At 47.5% G+C, this 19,583-nt stretch overlaps 1 pseudogene; it reads left to right on the top strand.

Annotated features, from left to right (window-relative positions):
• The first annotated feature begins 12,690 nt into the window (after window positions 1–12,690).
• Window positions 12,691–19,583, top strand: part of LOC149357158 (uncharacterized) — a 46,673-nt pseudogene continuing 39,780 nt past the window's right edge.

The following is a 19,583-nucleotide window of genomic DNA, read 5'->3' as shown; positions in this document are numbered from 1 at the left end:
GCACGAAACAATGTCACGTCTACTTACCGCATGCATTAGTGCTGCAAAACGTAATCCGAAATGCATTTAAGCGAGAGCACCTATATCCTCTATAAGGTGCACCGATGTGTACTCTGTAAAACAGGTTGAGGCACTGGGCCTAAGAAAGCCGAATACCGTGAAAAAGTACAACGCAGCAAGGTTGATTAGCTTGGTGTCATCCGCCTTTAAAAACAGTTTTGAGTGCGGAGGTTATTGTTCACGCGCTTTGCAGTAGATAGTTGTGAAATGTGCAGACATGCATCATTTGGCATGTTTACTCGTAGGTGTTGCGACATGCCCGATCATTTTGGAGCTTTTGCCTTGCAGCATCGCGAAAGTGACATCGCGGTACATAAGAGCACGAGTGGCTCTTAGTCGTATGGGGCTGCTTGCATTAAGTGACTTTATACCATAACTTAATCCCTTAAGAAACCCGAAACCAGGCTCGAAAGCAGAGGTTTGTAACCGAAACTCCAAGAGCGTTTACTCGTGAACATCGTTCACAGTCGTCCGATGTTAAAAAAAAAGGACAACAATAAATATGCTAAACATTACAAAATAGGTCTAAAAACAGAAAATATGCCAAGAGAGGTATGTAGTTATTTCATCTGCCGCAGTTTTCCGGTTTAGGTTTATTGGAGTTTAACGTCCCGAAGCAACTCAGGCTGTGAGGGACGCCGTAGTGAAGGGCCGGGGAAATTTTGACCACCTGGGGTTCTTTAACATGCACTGACATCGCACAGTACACGGGCCTCTATAATTTCGCCTTCATCGAAATTCAGCCGCCGCGGCCGGGATCGAACCCGCGTCTTTCGGGTCAGCAGCCGAGCGCCGTAACCACTGAGCCACCGCGGCGGGGAGCAGTTTTCCGTATTCAAGTTTAAACTTTACCCATTTTTGACTCAGTGGGAAAAAAACTATGCTGGCCACAATAATGAGTCATAACATGGCGTCCAAGATGGCAACTTATTGGTTTGGCCGCTTTAGTGGCTCAGCTTAAACCCCTGCTCTCCCCATACCCTCCTCCTTAAATGGTGGCCACCTTCCGTCTCCAGTCGAGCATTTTTACGCACTTACAAACTTTCCTCCTGCCACGGCTACCACACGGAGGGAACCACTCTCCATTTACGCAATACTCCAGCTACTACTACTACTAAGTAGGTTTTCAATTCAGGCCATATTCTTAATCATCCACTAATTGGCAGATCTTTGCTTCACTTTTGCCAAGGCGAATTTATTAGGACTATTTGGCTATATGCGCAGCAATGCTCACTGTATCATTGTAACAAACTACCTGGTCGATGTAGCAGTCGCCCGATTGACAGACTTTGTCAAGGACGCGATGGATCGTTTTATTCCCTGAAAGAAACACAGAACGTCAAAATACCCTTCCTGGTTTCATGCCGAACTAAGACAGTCTATGCGAAGGAAGCTTCATTTACACAGGTTTTTAAAGAAGAATACCAACAATGGCGTAATAGCGAAGTTCAGGGCCTGCAGTACCGAAACTGAAAGGCTGTTCAGACGCGACAAAGATGCTTATCTAGAATCCGGGGAGAAAAGCCTCACTCGACATCCGCGGGATTTCTGGCGCTTTGCTAGCGCAAGAGGGAAGCATCCCACTCGCCGCCTAACATTGCTTTCGAAAACCAGCTATGATACTGATGCTTCAGATATTTGTGAGTTGTTTGTATTGCCATCACCATCATCATCATCATCATCCTGACTATGTCCACAGCAGGGCAAAGGCCTCTCCCATGCCTTTCCAATTAATCCTGTCCTTTGCCAGCTGCGGCCACCGTATCACCGCAAATTTCCTAATCTCATCCGCCCACATAACTTTCTGCCGCCCCCTGCTACGTTTGTCTTCTCATGGAATTCACTTCGTTACCCTTAAGGAGCAGCGGTTATCTGGCCTTCGCATTGCATGCCCCGCCCAAGCCCATTTCTTCTTGATTTCGACTAAGATGTCGTTAACCCGCGTTTGTTCCTTCACCCACTCTGATCGCTTCCGGTCTCTTAACGTTACACCTCTTATTTTTCTTTCCAGTTCACTGCGTTGTCCTTAACTTAAGCTAAACCCTCTTTGTCAGCCTCCATGTTTTTGACCCATAGGTGTGTACCGGTAAGATACAACTGTTGCATACTTTTCTCTTGAGGGGTATTGGTAAACTGCCATTCATGATCAGACAGAACCTGCCATATGCGCTCCACTCCATTCGTATTCTTCTAATTATTTCTCTCTCATGATCCGGATCAGAGGCCACCACCGGCCCTAAGCAGACATATTCTCTTACCACTTCCAGCACCTCGCTATCAGTTGTGAACTGCTGTTCCCTTGCTAGACTGTTAAATGTTACTTTGGTTTTCTGCATGTTAATATTAAGACCTACCCTCCTACTCTGCCTGTGTAATTGATTGAAGATGCTTTGCAGCTCATCACCTGAGTGACTTAGCAAGAAAATGTCATAAGCGAATCGCTGATTACTAAAGTATTCTCCATTAACACTTATCCCCAGCTTTTCCCGGTCCAGATCTCTGAATACCTCCTGTGAATAGCATTTTCGAGATAGTGTCTACCTGCTTGACGCCCTTCCATTATGGAATTGTATGGCTGTCTTTATGGAGGACTATGATAGTTGTGCAGTTCTTATAGATATCTTCAGTATTTTGACATAAGACTCTTCAACAACCTGTTCCCGCAATGCCTGCTTGACTGCTTAGGCTTCCAGCGAGTCAAATGTTTTCTCACAATCAATGAGGGCTATATATAGGGGTTGCTTATCTCATAGTGTAAATATGGTCTGTGGTCGAGTATCCTTTACGAAAGCCTGCCTGATCATTTGGTTGACTGAAGTCTAAGGTTGTCCTTATTCTATTTGCGATTACCTTTGTAGATACCTTGTAGACAACAAACAGTATGCTGATCGGTCTGCAATTTTTCAAGTCCCTGACATCTGCTTTCTTATGAATTAAGTTAATGTTAGCGTTCTTCCAAGGTTCTGGTACTCTCGCGGTCACAAGGCATTGCGTATACAGGGTGGCTAGTTTTTCTAGCACAATCTCCCCTCATTTCTTCAAGAAATCTGTTCCTCACCAGCTGCTTTCCCCCTTTGCATGGCTCCTAAGACTTTGCTTGCTTCCTCTTGCGTTATGGGCGGGATATCCCATTGCTGTCTTTGTATCGTACTTCTCAGGAAAGTGCCGGCGTATACTTTGTGACGCATCCAAGAGTTAGTCTAGTAGAAGTAACACTATCGCTCATGGACCATCTAAAATATCCTGTGGCGCAGATTGTGGCATTCCTCCTTTCATAGATAAGTGTTGTTTCGACGTCGGGGTGCCGGTACTACTGGAAATATTTAGGTCTTCTCTTAGCAAGACAACTGTTCCCGCCGCTCGGAAAGAAGCCCTCATAGTGCCAGTTTTAAAGGCCGGAGCGCGCGTTGCTCCTGCAACTACAGGCCTATCTCCTTCTTTCTTCGTTGCTAAGGTGTTCGAGATAGTCATTGACTCACTGCTGTCATTGTTTTTCAAAAGCCTGCTATATGACTATCAACTTAACTTTTGAACAGGTCGTTTGGTTGAAACCAAATGTCTTTTTAGTGCTGTTGCTCCTGCAGTCTCTGGCCGTGAGCAGTTATTTTGACGCTGTTTATTTTGATTTAAAGTAGGCTTGTATAGTCGTATACAACTTAAGTCTGCAGTGACGCTCCGCCCACATTCAGCCTCAGCGCACAGAAATCCTCCACGACGAAAAATTAGTCCGCTGGTTTAACGTTTCTTGTTACGTAAACAAGAAGCTTATCACAAGAAAAAGAATTATGAGCTCTAGAATTTTGATACGTGGCTTGTTTGATATAGTCGAACAATAAAAAGCTGATTTCGTTTACAGTTGCGATTGGCCAGCGGAGTAATACAGGACGCCGCGGACCGCGGCCCAGTGTTAGCAACTGCTGTTTTTTTAAGTTGTATCCCACTATAGTGTAGTAGACCACTGGATCCTTCTTGAAAGACTGTCGATCTATGGTCTTTAAGTCCTATTTCAGCTGGTTTGCTAGCTGCCTTGGTGACCCGTGTACCTACAAGGTAGACAAAGCTGAGTGAGCTACGGCAGACAAATGTATCGTCTATTCAGAATGAGATCTGTGCTCCCCCAGGGGTCCACCTTTGCCCCTGCGATATTTAATCCCTTCGTCAATGTCCCAATATGCTGACCGCCTAGAGATGCTTCACCTAATTCACTCCCCTCGTGACTGCAGCTTGATCGAAGAGGATGCATGAACTCTCTGCACAAGTGGTGTCTGACAAAAAACTTCAAACTGAATGCAAATAAGACTGTTATGATATCGTTTAAGCGCAAGACCTACCGGCAGTTTTCTGACGTTCTCAACAATCAGGCCATTAGGAGGGTGTCTGTTGTTCATTACTCCGGTGTTCACGCAGATGCTAAGTTGCGTTTCTCTCCTCACATGCTGGAGGGCATGCGTGCTTGGCATGGTGATCCTTGTATGCAGGGTCCTACTCAGTACTGCATGCCCTGTTGCCCTGTACCGCAGATTTGTCCTGCGAAGACTTGAGTATGCTTCCCATGTATGGGATTCGATCTGCCGCACCTATCAGCAAACTGTCGAAAGTGTGCATAAACGGTTTTTGAGGAATGCCATGGGTCGTGCGGTCTGCTTGTTCTCCCCCCGAGTCGATTATATGGCAGAGGTGGGCGCTCTGGGACTAATCGACCAGCAGACTGGGCGGCAGTCGCGGGACCTTCTCTTTCTTTTCAAGCGTTAACAAGGACGCACTGACTGCATGCGCCTATAATTTTTAATCAAGCTTCGGGTACCTGGACGGGCCATGCGACAAAGCCGTGTGTTTTACGTGACACTTTTTAAACTATGCCCATTTCGCGAATTACGTGTATGTATAAAGACGTGGCATCATGTGGCCCTGATATACGAGGGGGTACCCAAAAGAAACCGGACTTATTTTGGTTTGAACTTATTTGTTCAAATTTTAAGCACAGTCCTTCAATCTCCTTCAAGGTATTCCCCACTTGCAATGATACGCTTGTCGAATCTTTCATTCCATTTTTCAAAACATTGTTTAAATTCATATTTTGTGATGCTTGACAGTGCCTCCGTCGTTTTTTTCTTCACCTCAGCAACATCAGCGAAACGCTTCCCATTCACCTATTTTTTCATTCTAGGAAACAAAGAAAGTAGCACGGGGCAAGGTCGGGAGTGTATGAGGGTTGAGGAATAGTGTCACGTTGTAGTGACGGTAGTTCAGCAGTCAGGAAGACACCAGAAAGACTTGAAAACGAAGCTCTTTATTTGGGCTGACTTGCGCCCTCAAAAGAACTTAATCACTCGGCGGCGGCGTAAGCAACACGCGTGCTCGTCAATCGTCGAACTACGAATGTCCGCCGCTCGCGGCATCGCTCAATTTAAAGCCGGCAAGGAAACTTCCAGATAACAGGACAAGATCATCTACAGTAATCTGGAAAAATCTAGATGCAGCCTTTCATGGCTGCGATCATTCGAGATTAGTCTGGTCGCTTCTCGCGTCACAAACAAAAGTGATAACAACCCTTTCCTGCAGCCTTGAGCGTGAACGAACAAGCACTACAATGATACGTGGCATTACCCCCTTCCAAAGAAGCATCGTCTCGATGCTTTAAAATGAAATTAAACACGGAGAATGCTTCGAGAACTTAGAGTCCTTTAGCGTTCCTAATAAGGTGTAAGGGCAGCGGTAAAAGCTTTAAGTCTGGCCGTGTCGTCGTCGTCGTCGGTGTTGTCGTAGTTTTTGTCGTCGTATTTGTTGTCGTAGTAGTCGTCGTCGTCGTAGGGATCGTCGTCGTCGTAGGGATCGTCGTCGTCGTAGGGATCGTCGTCGTCGTAGGGATCGTCGTCGTCGTAGGGATCGTCGTCGTCGTAGGGATCGTCGTCGTCGTAGGGATCGTCGTCGTCGTAGGGTTCGTCGTCGTCGTAGGGTTCGTCGTCGTCGTAAGGTTCGTCGTCGTCGTAAGGTCCGTCGTCGTCGTAGTGGTCGTCGTCGTCGTAGGGTTCGTCGTCGTCGTAGGGGGCATGGTCTTCTGTTTTCTTCGATGGAGGATCTTAGTTCTTGCGCTCAGAAGCAGCCTCACCTCCATAGACTGCTTTATTCAGTTTAGCCTTCGGGGGCTGGGGAAGCGTCCACGCACTGCGTAGCCTCGGCTAGGAGACGCTTAGCGCGGTGACAATGGCGACGGAGAACGCGATAGGCGGCTCGGCGATGAGTATCCTTCCCGACGCAAAAAATCCTCGATTTCGGCTGGTCGCTGGCCGGGTCGGCGTCGTAAGGGAAACCTCGGATGCCCATTCTCCTATATGGGCAGTACCGGAGAATGTGACCGGCTTCTCCGCAGTGGAAGCATAGTGGGCGGCGCTGGTCGGGTGTTCTCCACTCGTCGCATTTTCTCGGCCGTGTACGACGCTCGTAGGACGGGCGAGTTGGGGCGAGAGGGCGGCGCTCCAGCGCAGCTGGCTAAGGGCGATAGGGGCTTGGGTCCCCTCGTCGAGGTACAGGACGGCGCACTGCTGCGGCGTAAGTCATGGCTGGAGGCTCCAGAGGCTGCGTTGTAGACTGGAGTCAGGTCTTCCGGCGAATAACTCAAAGGGCTGGCGTCACGACTTGCAGGGGTTGTCCGGTACCTGGCAGGCTAACCAGCACCTCCACCAGATGTCACGTTGTAGTGACGGCAGTCCAGCAGTCAGGAAGACACCAGAAAGACTTGCAAACGAAGCTCTTTATTTGGGCTGACTTGCGCCCTCAAAAGAACTGAATCACTCGGCGGCGGCGTAAGCAACACGCGTGCTCGTCAATCGTCGAACTACGAATGTCCGCCGCTCGCGGCATCGCTCAATTTAAAGCCGGCAAGGAAACTTCCAGATAACAGGACAAGATCATCTACAGTAATCTGGAAAAATCTAGATGCAGCCTTTCATGGCTGCGATCATTCGAGATTAGTCTGGTCGCTTCTCGCGTCACAAACAAAAGTGATAACAACCCTTTCCTGCAGCCTTGAGCGTGAACGAACAAGCACTACAATGATACGTGGCAATAGGGGTCATGCTATTTTTGGTCCAAAATTGTCGTAGAGACAGGGCTGTGTGAGCAGGGGCATTGCCATGATGGAAAAACCAGTCACCCGACCGCCACAAATCTGGCCGCTTCCACCGCACACTGTTGCCCAATCTTTTAAAAACATCCAAGTAGAAAGCCTGGCGAACTGTCTGACCCTGCGGAACAAATTCTCAATGGACGACTCCTCTTACGTCGAAAAAACAAATCAGCATTGTTTTGAGGTTTGGTTTCACCTGACGAGCTTTCTTGAGGCGAGGTGAATTTGAAGTTTTCCATTGGCATGATTGTTGCTTTGATTCAGGATTCGATTCAGGAACACTTGAGTTGTCCCCATAGCATCGTCCTTGCACGTCTTTCTTAATATTTCAAGAGTTTCCATTCAACTTTTTCCGAGCAAAAATTAGAATTTCACCGGCGCACGCTGTTCACGAAAATCAGCCATTGCAAAAACGACATTCACACAAAACAGTCGTCACTCTAAAGCTCTGCCTAAACTAGTCTGACCTCCTTCAACGATGGCACTCGGCTTACTGAATCTGGAATGTTCGTTTATGCGCTCCTAGTGGCAAAACGCGGTACCACAGAGGATTTGCCGACCAAAAAATTTAGTCCGGTTTCTTTTGGGTACCCCCTCGTACATTATATGTCACCAGGATTTAAACTCTTTCAGGAGAAACCTACTGTACTCATTGGGACTCTAACACCTTTTGACTGTCAACTCTCTCTATCATTCATTGCCATTGTTATGTCTCCATCGTTCCCATTGTACAAATGTTATTGTTTGCTTATTCTTTTCATTATTCTTTTGTCTTGCACTGCTCTGAGCGCATCGCTTTAGTGGGCACCTTAGCATTAAAAAATAAAATAAAAGCGACGCACACTAAGAACAACAAATTACACATATGACGGTAGCACCCACCAGTTAAGTAGCATCTGAAATAAAAGAAGAGACAACAAATTTTCTGACACCTGCAAATGATGTTTAAAATATGTTTAGTGCGTCCTACTTGCTACTGGTGTAAACACTTGCAGATACTTGTTCGGTTGCACTATTTTTTTGGCTGTACACTTACGTCTAGTCTGTCTTTGAGTTTATATATTTTTTTCTGTGGGTATAAATTTTATACCTGTGTAGGCTGTACCTGTACCTGTCTCTAGTCTGTGGGTATAAATTTTAAATATTAAATAGCTCTTATTAGGGAATGAAAGGGTTAAGGAACAAGTTCGCTGGAGCGCGCTCTGCCGGTTCGAGATCGTTAGCACACTGGACCGCTGACCTCCAGCGCTTCCGTTGCACGACTCACCTCGCTGGCGTTCCTTTCGACCAGCACACTCACGCCAATAGTCTCGTCGTCCAATTTTTGGTTATGATAAGCTACGACAGCGGTGGTGGTGGCGTTTACTAGCAAAAAATTGTGGAGTCATCGCTCAAGAATATGTGGTGCAGTTTGCGAGAAAAAAGATAATGCATGGAAATGTCCTCAGCTTGTGCGGAACTTTCAGAGCCACACCATCTTTGTCCATGCATATTTTGGCTTTGCTTTCTGATTCGGTGACCTGCGTCATCAACTTGTAGCCAGGGTGAAGGCTGGTGCTGGTCTTGCGCGCAGTTTTGGAATACGCTCATGCGTCCAATAAATGCCATTGTTTTACAGTATATGACCTTTAAGCAACTCTGGTGAGCGTTAGCAGGATAAGAACATCTCAAGGTGGTCTAATGTATTCCTCGCTCCTATAGCACGACTCGACTCTTCATGCTCGTAAAAAATACAAGTTCCCCTAGGAATACCGGCCGACAAGTCGTTGAGTCCGTTTCCTTGGATTTCTGCAGAGCATTTGCTGTCGTCACCCAGAGCCTCGCCCTCATTTCCAAATGAAAAGCTTGTAACTTGGATTATAAAGTAATTCAGTGGTTTCATGTATATCTGTCATGCAATGCAGGACGTCTCCCATAAATATGTTTTATGTTTGGTTTGGTTTATGGAGTTTAACGTCCCAAACCGACTCAGGCTATAAGGGATGGCGTGATGTGGGGCTCCGGTTAATTTAGATCACCTGGGTTTCTTTAACTTGCACTGACATCGCACAGCACATCGGACTCTAGCGTTTAGCTTCCATCGAAATGCTACAGCCGAGGCCGAGATTGATGATGGTAATGCTGTCCGAAGAAATATGAACCACAAATCACTTATGAAACGCTTTATTCATTGCATACTTCTGGAACTATTTCCAGGACTGTAAGAGTGAGGATCATATGGTATTTTACAGCAGCCGCATAAGCCAAGAGGCTGGCCATTTGCCTGTTGTTGGACTTGTGGTACTTGCGGGAGACCATTGGCTACAGTGACGCCAAAATCATCGCATACATCTCGATCCTTCTATGGCCCCCTGCATGACCTGTTCAGAACCTCAACAGCCGCAGAGCCAACAATTCTTTACAAAATATTTTTCGAGTGGGAGGCCGTTCATGAGCGCAATTTTTTCATATCATGTAAGATTTCATTATATCAATCAGTATGTCTGCAGATCAGCCGACGGCAGTCTTGAATTTTTTTTATTAGCGTTTTTGCCATCGTCAAAAGCGTTCCCCATTGGTTTACTATTGCAGTCTTAACTGTTCGATGCGATCGATGGAAACATTTTAAAAGAAAGATTTTGCGAGATATCAAAATAATGGACCATTACCTTTAATCTTTCTATGACAGTGTCTTAAAATTTTCTAATGTACAAAAGTTTCGTCCGAGAATCTTGGACAAGATTCGAGCAGCTACCTTTTTGGTCTGGCGCAGGTATCTGCCGGTTTCCTGTTTACTGGCTGTCTTTTCCGAGCATTGTTACTGGCAAGGGTTATGGTACCACTGCCAGAAGGTTGTGATTCACCGAGTTCCAGGAGGTTAACGTTTGGTCCTGGCACCCTGCCACCATTTCCAGTGTCCTGCAAAGTGCCAGGAATAACTTGGGCTTTCAGAATAGTCGGTTTGGCTTGGTGACTCCACTAGTAAATGTAAAATGTTTCGTGCATAATTAGACATTTTTTTTTTGGCTACAGGAAAAGAAACCGTGCTGTTTTGACTGTTTTTCTATGTTGCACTTTGTTATTTGATACACACTGCAGACTGCAGCCATCTGTATTTGAAGCCATCGTTTCTTTACATTTCATGCTAATTGCCTCACAGCTTCCTGCTTGCAGCAGTAATTATAAGAGGTATGTATTTCAAGTTTATTTATTTATTTACGAAATACTGCAGGCTGAAGACCAAGCAGGAGGGGCATACATGAAATGTAAGAAGACAACAGTTTTACAGCAGTTTTACTACAGTTTTACATTTACTCACGTACTGAGATGCCACATAATTTGAACGACTGCCATTCTGAGGACTGCCACTGAGTAAAAAAAGCAGATATTTGTAACGTGCCCAACATGGCACGTATATGTCATGCGATGCGGCCCCCGGGCTTTCGCAAGGTCTACACTTATCGGTGTTCTTGTGGAACTGCCGTCGGAGGTTGGAAATCCTGGCCTTGACGTGCGCCACTCCACAAAATACAATATTGAAGTTGAAACGCATATAAGCAATTTATGAATGCTATACATGGGCTTGAATCACTGGATGGCGAAGGAGGTGGATCGCCGCTTTCTTCGGCTTTAAATGAACGTTTCGTGACGGCTGAGCTTACCGCGGTCAGCGGCGTGGGAGAAGGCACGCAGAGCCACTACCGAACTGGAGGCGGCGTCGTGCTCGCGCTGTCCCCGAGACCGGCAGCGCACAAGCAAGCCTCTCAGCGCATATCTCACCGCCACCGCGTATAAGTTTTTGTAGAAGTTTTTGCGCGCGGCAGAGGCGATTATTACCAAGCACACGCATTTGCAGAATTCGTGTTACAAGCGCGAAAAGAGTGGCGCTATATAAAGTAATCAACACCGTAGAATATATGCCCCCTGCTGAATCGGGGGCCCCAACGCTATCGCGATCTCGTCGTAAGACTTTTCCTTGAGGTCGCGGTGGTGGTATCTGGAATCATTCACGTTCCTTAAGTAGCGGCGCTCCGCAACCATAGCCGTAAGTCTTTTTCATTTCTGGTTTAACAGTTTGCCGAATCCGATAGAATCTCGACGTCCTGACCTACAACAGTCGCCGACAATGTGGCTGCCACCAAAACGGCCAAAACCACAGCGAAGATGCTGATTGCAGTGCGGTTTTCCTGAGTATATTTGATGCAAAGCATTTTTGTGAGAAATCGCCAACACACAACAGCAGGGCAGGAAAACGAAGGAAACGTTCAATCGTTCAGTCACCGCAGAGTGCGTGCTTTGGTCATTCTGTTGTCGCTAGGAAATTCGCTTCGCCGGCGAACAGGCCAAACAGCTTTGACGAATGCTGTCGCTTGATTTTGTTGCTGAAAGCTGTCACACCGAGGCAACACTGCAGCAGCATGTCCGGTTCCTCGGCTGTTCGCGCGGTGTGACAAGCTGTCGGGGAATAAGCTGGTTCGGAAACTCGTTGGCGGCTTGTTTGGCAAACGTGCCATGTTGATGTCGCTGTTGTGTTTCCGCAGTGTGACTGCGCCTAATTCGTGCTCCCCCAGACTACAACCTCTTTCTGCACAGGACACACTACGAGCGTGCTTCCGTTTCTGTTTTCGCGGCGCGGTTGCGGCCCGCGGTTTTAACGTTTGACGGTGCGTTTATTGTACTTAACGCTATCGACGTCCAAACCGTCGTGGTGGCTCAGTGGAACGGGCGTTCGGCTGCTGATTGCAAGGTCACGGGATCAAATCCCAGCCGTGGCAGCCGCATCTCGATGGAGGCTAAAAACAATATGCACAATGGATATGTCGCTTCCATGCGTTAGTCCCCATAATTCACAGTTTGCATTTACGTCGACGCCTGACTGGTGCGATAAAGCCAAGGAAAGCGATAGAGGTCGAAAACAAAAGCGCAATAAATTGTCGTTCACCAAAAGGCGGCCATAAAAAGCACTAATAGCCTTCGATCTGGCGTGTCTGTTCTCAGCAAAACACTGCTGTCAGGAGATGAAGCAGTATTGTGGCGCTGTTGTGACTATAGTCGGATATAATTCTAGAACGAAGTGGCACATGCCCCTCAAACGAAGCTGTCCGGCCAATGTCTTCGACTGATTTTCATGACACCGCGGTTAATCGGAATAAGCCGTGGATAATGCCTTTTAATCTGCCACATCGTGTGATGTCAGGCTAGTTGGTCCTAGGGGATCAGCCTTGGAATTGAGAAACGGTCTACGCTGTTGCCTGGAGGGCGTACTTTGAGGGGCATTTGCCGCTTCGCTTCATTCTTTTGTGTTATTCGGCTAAGCATACTCGTGCGCCATGCAGAGAGCCAGTCAAAGCAGGTACTCGCGACGGAATCACCGCCACGCGCTCTCTTTTTACTGCGGCCTGTATCAGGCACGTATATGACGGTGCGTCTCTGTCGCTGACATGCGCGGTGCGAGCTGCCTGTTATCACTTGCGGGCTATATAATCGGCACGCTTCAATAAACGCACGTTCTTCTTGTTCTGGACATCATGCTGTTGCCACGTTCTTTCCAACACGGATACATGGTGTCCGAAGTGGCTAAGACGATCTAGCTAAACCGACGGCGGACGAAGCATGGAACGGCTGGCCGCACCGGAACCGCTGCGTCTGGCAGGGAATGTCTCAGCATCATGGAAGCGTTTCAAGCAGAAATTTGAGATTTTCCTGCAAGCGTCGGCAGTCAAGGACCAACCAAGAAGTGAGGCTTCGAAAGCTGCGCTCCTGCTGAGCATCGCCGGTGACGAGGCACTCGATGTGTTAGACAATTTTAAGTTCGAGTCGGGCGAGAACAAGGATGACTACAGCACCTTGATACGAAAGTTCGACGCCTACTCCACAGAGGTGAGCAATGAGGTGCATGAGCGGTATCTTTTTCGCACGAGGAACCAATCGGAAGGAGAGCCATTCGAAAAATTTTTACGTGACCTTAAGAAGCAAGCTTCACAATGTAACTTTGGGACGTTACACGAATCAATGGTAAGAGAGCAGATCGTCTTTGGTACCAACAGTCCTAGATTACGGGAGAAGATGCTTCAAGAGAAAGGATTGACGGTAGCAAAAGCGGAGGAGATGTGCAAAATTGCAGAATCAGTAGCCCAACAAAGAGAGGTGTGGCGTAAAGAAGAGAGTTGTGTGGATTTTGTTTCAAGGCGGCGCACAGACTTGCAGCATGCACAGAGTAAAGAGCCCAAGTGCGACGGGGAGCAATGGCAGTGTAGAAAGTGTAATCGCAAGCACAAACCGAAGCAACGCCCAGCATTTGGTAAAAGGTGCTACGTGTGTGGTAGGTTTCACCACTTTGCTATCTGCTGTAGGAAGTCAAAAGAAGTGAGTGAAGTCGACACACTCCCGGAGAACGACTTTGACGTACTAGACGTAGGAATGAGAAGTGGCACGAATGAGTGGACTGTAAATGCTGAAGTCGGCGGTCAGGAAATTGCCTTCAAAATAGACACAGGGGCGCAAGCGAGCCTCTTACCGTTTTCAGTCTATCGAAAACTGCCATCGGCTGGAGCACTAACTCCGACGAGCACAGCACCACGGGTGCCGTGCAGCCACCAGCAATAAGGAGATCGTACCGGGACAGGAGGGCCCCGCAACGCCTTTGCTATGACGAGGAATTTAATCAGTGCGCTTAACTAGTCCCTGTTGCTGCAACTGTTTTTGTTTGTTCACGCGAAAAGATGTATCAGGCACGTATATGACGGTGCGTCTCTGTCGCTGACATGCGCGGTGCGAGCTGCCTGTTATCACTTGCGGGCTATATAATCGGCACGCTTCAATAAACGCACGTTCTTCTTGTTCTGGACATCATGCTGTTGCCACGTTCTTTCCAACACGGATACACGGCCGTCTCATCAGAGGCGCTCGGCGCGCGCATCCAAGGCTCCCTTGGAGGAATGATGTGGACTAGAAAACACGTGCTCCCAATGTTAAGCTCATCTTCTGGGCGCTTAAGCCCACACGAGCCGGGGTGGAAGTGGGCGCGTGATAGCGATTCCGTTGCGTGCACGTGTTTTGTATGGCTTTGGATGGAGCGTTCGGAAGTACACGCTACCAGGAACTCATGACAGCGGCCTACTTCACTTATTTTAGCGCCAGGTGGCGCATGCCACAACAGTGTTTGTTTCTGCTGCAAAACAAAACAAAAAACTTCCCAACTTTGATCTGGCAACCACTAATGAGTGTGGTGTAGCCCCAGCCCCTTCCACCACTCGTGTACTGCGCGAGGTTCGCTTGCGTGGGACTCATTGGCTGACAGCCTTGCAACATGAGATGAGGAAGTCTTGTTGTGCAAGAGTAAGTTTTGGAGAATTTTTCTCTTTGTTTTCACAAAGACATTGCACTTTGAAAAGCCCAGTCCCAGTACTATTCGAAGCCGCCGGCAGAAAAGGATTATAGCTCTAGATTCTTCGAAAATAAAATTTCTTTCACCATAAAGGGCTCTAAACTTTCATAATTTCTATATAAATAAAGTCTATTGTTGAAACTCAGAGTAACTTTGTAACAATTGTTTGGCAAGGCATCGAGACACCGCTGCCCTTGACGAGTGCGGGTCATCACCTAGATATTAAACCTCGTGGAAGAACCAGGTTCGTTACGTGTACGACTAGTCACACAAACACAAAAAAATACGGCTTCCCTAACTGAAGCGGCGTAGGCTGCAAGGCTTAGCGTGCTAGCTAGAAGCTGTCCCAAATCCCGGATGACTCTGGTCAGAACGACGCCAGTACGCGCCGGCGACCTACTAAACGCTATCTGTAGTGTACTCGGCCCGCACAGTAGCCGGCAAGTCCGTTGTCATGTGAGAGTTGCAGCCAATTTGGCCTGTTGTTGTAACGGCGATAAAGAAAAAACACCTATAACGAAGAAATATCGGTGCCCTTCGAATTCGCTACAACACTCGAGGTTCAACTCTATATCCAAACCGCCAACTTTGATATCGAAGCGACTGGACCACCGTTTGAAGATCAAGGAATCTTCTTTCAGGAGTGGCGTTTTTCGCAGTTTTTTTGTCCGGCTGTCTTAAATTGGAACCGCCTGGCATCAAGCATGGGCAAAGACATTTACATTTGTAACCCTCTGCGGTAATGCCTGCCAGGACGATGCCGGTAACTAATAAATAAATTAAAGCGGACCCGTCTGGCGCAGAGCCCTCCCAGACACCACAAAAATTATAATGCTTATTAAAGAGAATTAATATTGTACTATTGAGGGACTGTCCCATGTGCCGCTACCAAAGGGCGCTGTTCCACAGCCCCTAGCAGGCAAGCGATGCAACCTGCATAATAATTCAGTCGAAATGATGCAAGTTACATAAAAAAGGTTAAAATAAAACGAAAAGTAATACAGAGAATGCCTTTAAAAATAAATACTGATTTGATTAGACAGCAGCTAAAATGTAGGGTCGGGCATCACCGAATGACAGCGACGGTGAACTGACGCCGCACATGGCTACGCACTTTGTTCCAGAAGCGTTTTTTTTAGCTGCCGGCGAAGCTAAACTATTTCGACTGGCGACAGCTCCTATTCTTGCTAAAATCGCAAACATTCATGTTTTATATTTGTTGCGGGGCGCATAAAAGTGAAGCATGAAGACGCGGCAGTCGGAGAAAATGCGGAGCTTTGTTTACATAAGCAAGGGAAATGCGAAAAAAAAAGACACGGACGGAAGAGAAGAGCGCCCGTCCTTGTGCTCATCTCGTCCGTGTCTTTTTTTTTTTGCGCCATCCCCTTGCTTAAGTATGTACGACCGGCTCGCCGAACAACGTTCATTCTTATATCTTTGTTTACATCTCGCCATATACGGGGCAGTCTGCAGCGCCAACCACTGTACAAAAGATATGCGCGCACCTCATCATGTTCGAAACTTACCTGAGAAAACATCATATTTTCTTTCTATTTTATAGCTTTAAAATGTCGTTCGGCTTAAATTGTAGTCAGTGCAAGACTACTTCCACAGGCTACTGCACTGGCCATTCTCGAAACCTCCACAGAGCCGGTGGCCATCGATCCATTGTTAATCGCCATGGGGCAGGAGCCGGCTTCCCTGTAAGCTTAACCGTAATCGGCTCAGTGGGCGCTGGTCTCCGTCTCGCGCCTGTCTGGGCGTGTAACAGATGAGGAAAACCGCAGCCCGCACTGGTAATTGTTCGGCAACAACCGTGAACGGGAGAGTGCATGGGGAGATAGAGAGAAGGAGCAGGCGCGTGGCGCTGTCAGCCTGTTGGCGTAGATCAGCGTATTTCTGTGGAATTCATTCCAGAGATGCGGCTAAGCACGCGCAACGGCGCACAACGGCTAAAACAATATTGGTTCAGGTCTCCCAGTCTCCCAAACACTCGGAGACAGGAGACGGCTCTACGAAGGGGGGGGGGGGGGGGGGGGGTTAGCCGTGCGACGTGGATATTATTATGAAAGAACGTCCATATAGTACAGAGTGCTGAGCACATCTACCTAAAAGCCATTATATAATATTCGTAGTCCTCCGGATGTTTCCGAATCGTTGAGAGCAGCGAGAGAGACATAAAAATTGAAAAGTTTGATTGCATCATCGCCAGACCGATTGTGTCGATGGCAGGACAGCTCGAAATGCATGGTTTCCAGTTCGCCCTGTCCAGCTTATTGGGCAGCTGTTCTGCCGCCGCTGGCTTTGTGTCCTTTTCCTTCGAATCGAGCTGTGCACCCTGCTATGGCAGGCACCAAAAATAATTTAGCAAACTGGCTTCCGGAAAGTCCACTGCTATTCCCATTTCCATCGGCTTTGTTTCTACCACAGGCACATAATCTCGCTGTTTGCCGTTACGCCACAGAGGGCGGATTTTTCAGTTGGCGTTTGTGGAATGTCTGCAGTTTCTCAGAGGAGGAAGAGAGTTGCGGGCGGGAAATCATCTGCCGTGTTGGCGATGATGCGCACGGATCACTTGGAAAGTTCTGACCATGTGTAAAATAGCCGCCGCGATGGCTCAGTGGTTATGGCGCTCGGTTGCTGGCCCGAAAGACGCGGGTTTGATATTGGCCACGGCTGTCGCATTTCAATAGAGGTGAAATGCTTTAGACCCGTGTACTGTGCGATGTCAGTGCACGAAAGAACTTCAGGTGGTGGAAGTTATCCAGAGCCCGCCACTCGGCATGCTGCATAGCCTGAGCCGCGTTGAACATTAAACCCCATAAATCAAGTCAAACCAAACCAAACCAAACCACGTGTAAATAGGTCGCCGGCAATGTCGGCGAAAGTCTGCACCGACAATCTGCGACAGTGCGTACAGTTGTCGCCGTCGGCTAGTTTTTCTAGATTTTGTGGGACATCTTCGCTCAGTAGCTTCCGTCTGCCTGCCTCCCTTTTTTACTGCCGTGTTAAAACGTATTTTGTACGCGACAGAAAGAGCTAGTTGCAGATAATAAAGCGCATGACTATATAACAGACATGGATCTGAAGAAAAGCGCGTTGGAGATGATGAGTACGAAGTAATATCAGGTGAAGATATTTGAAAGCTCGATATCTTGGCGAAATGACATCGCCTATGAAGCGATGGTCGCAGTGGTCCGTTGCTTGAAGCAGTGCATTCAGAAGCGTAATACTCAACTGCTTGGCCTTGCGGCACCTGCTTAGTGCACTTAGAGGTAAATGACGGTGGAATTACCAGAGAAGAAAGCGGCTACGGATTGTGATAGTGCCATCATTAAAAATTCGAGATATTTCGAAACGGGAACAGCTGATGGCAATTTTCTATCAGTTGCTCTAGAAAGAAAACGAAATACGAAGTTGTGTCTTGGTGATTTTAACGTACTCGATGCCACGCTGCGGCATTGCAGACAACTATTCCAAGACCCCGTCATTTGCTTCGCGGCGTGAGTGGTTCGTGGGCCTATTCGGACGAGGCGAAAATAAATTTGAGAAGATCCCTTACGTGCATATCGGACAGTAAACAGGTAGAGATGTTGATGCGCGGGTTCTCTGGTCATCGGCCGAGAGATTTTGAAAGTGAAAGTTTTCAGGCTGTGGTAGAACGCTTACAGAAATTTCATCGAACGAGTCGACATGTATCAGATTACACCAACATGTGCGGCTTTGTTCAAAGGCTAATTTCAAGCTAAAAATCAACTGCACTATCGCTGTCACATTTAGCAGTGTCTTCGCTTTTCGCAACGCCGTCACAGCTTACAGGCAAGAATCGACTAGCAGCAAGGGAAATGCGCACAGCCTTGAGACCTGAGAGAAAATTTCGCAAATCGATAATATAAAAGGCGCCTAACGTCACCACTCGTGATCTCTTTCGAAAATAATGACTTTTCTTCCTCATTTCTGCAGATGGGTCTGAGGCCGGCCTGGGAGGGACGGCAACACCTTGTTCACATATAGTCATGTCGGGTAGACTTGAAGCAGAGTTTATGTGGCACGGCTCTCGTGGACTCAACAAATGAATAGGTCTCTTGCAGACATTTGCTTTCTTTATCCAGTCGCACACGCGTAGGCAGCTCACTAATTAGCACGCTTCGACTCTGAACACAGACATGGCTGCAGAATTGAGAACTAACGCAAGAAAACGAGGACGAAGCACTAATTTCACGCTGGTTGCAGCACAATTGGTAGAGCGAGTACAATGAAAGCAACGAACAGACCGACTCGGATGAAGCTGCCCTGTCCACTGAATTGTTTTTTGGAAATCCCGCGATATTTATTTCGTCGCCAATAATCTCTCCATTTTATCTTCCTGGGGCTTGTAGTCAAAAAAGCGACTTCTTGACAAGGAGACTGACGGTGCGCTTCCGCACGGCTCTCATTTTTAACGAATCACCCATGCTTCGAGGATCTCCCGGGTTCACTTATCGCCATTCTTTTTCAAGACTTGCACTTCATACATTTTGGGGGTACAGGTGCAGACTTTACAATGCAGAGTTAGATTGCTGCAAGGCGTACCTGATAGCCATGATGCGTGCTCTCTTGTTCGATCATGCAGGCCTGTTGCTGTTCGGCCTCGATATTGTTTCCCGCAGGACAGTGTGATACATACACCACTCCTTGAACGCAATCGCTGCATCTTGTCCGGTGTGCGGTCTGGCATTGTGGTTTCTTCTTTTGCCTGTTGATTGGGGCACATATGTTTTTGCCTTATTAGATGCTGGGCAAATTAACCGGACGCCGTGCCTCATGCAGATCTTCATGAAGTTGCAGGTCAGTCCATACACGTGCAGGGAATCTTTGCAAGCTTCTTTCTTGCATCCGCTTTTTCAAGTCCAGTTTTGCTTTCTTGGTCGCCTTTCGTCATCTCTATGAGGTTTTCAGATACGCTCCGAAGCATCGACAAAGGGTACCTCACATTTTCGAGCCTACTTATATGGCTCTGAAAGCTTTTCTCAGTCTGGTGCTGGAACGATT

This window comes from Amblyomma mixtum, chromosome 3, assembly GCF_055824585.1.
Source record: "Amblyomma mixtum isolate Tamu chromosome 3, ASM5582458v1, whole genome shotgun sequence".
NCBI classification, from domain to species: Eukaryota; Metazoa; Arthropoda; class Arachnida; order Ixodida; family Ixodidae; genus Amblyomma; species Amblyomma mixtum.
Note: the sequence above shows the minus strand (reverse complement) of the source record. Positions and strands in the feature narration are given on the sequence as shown.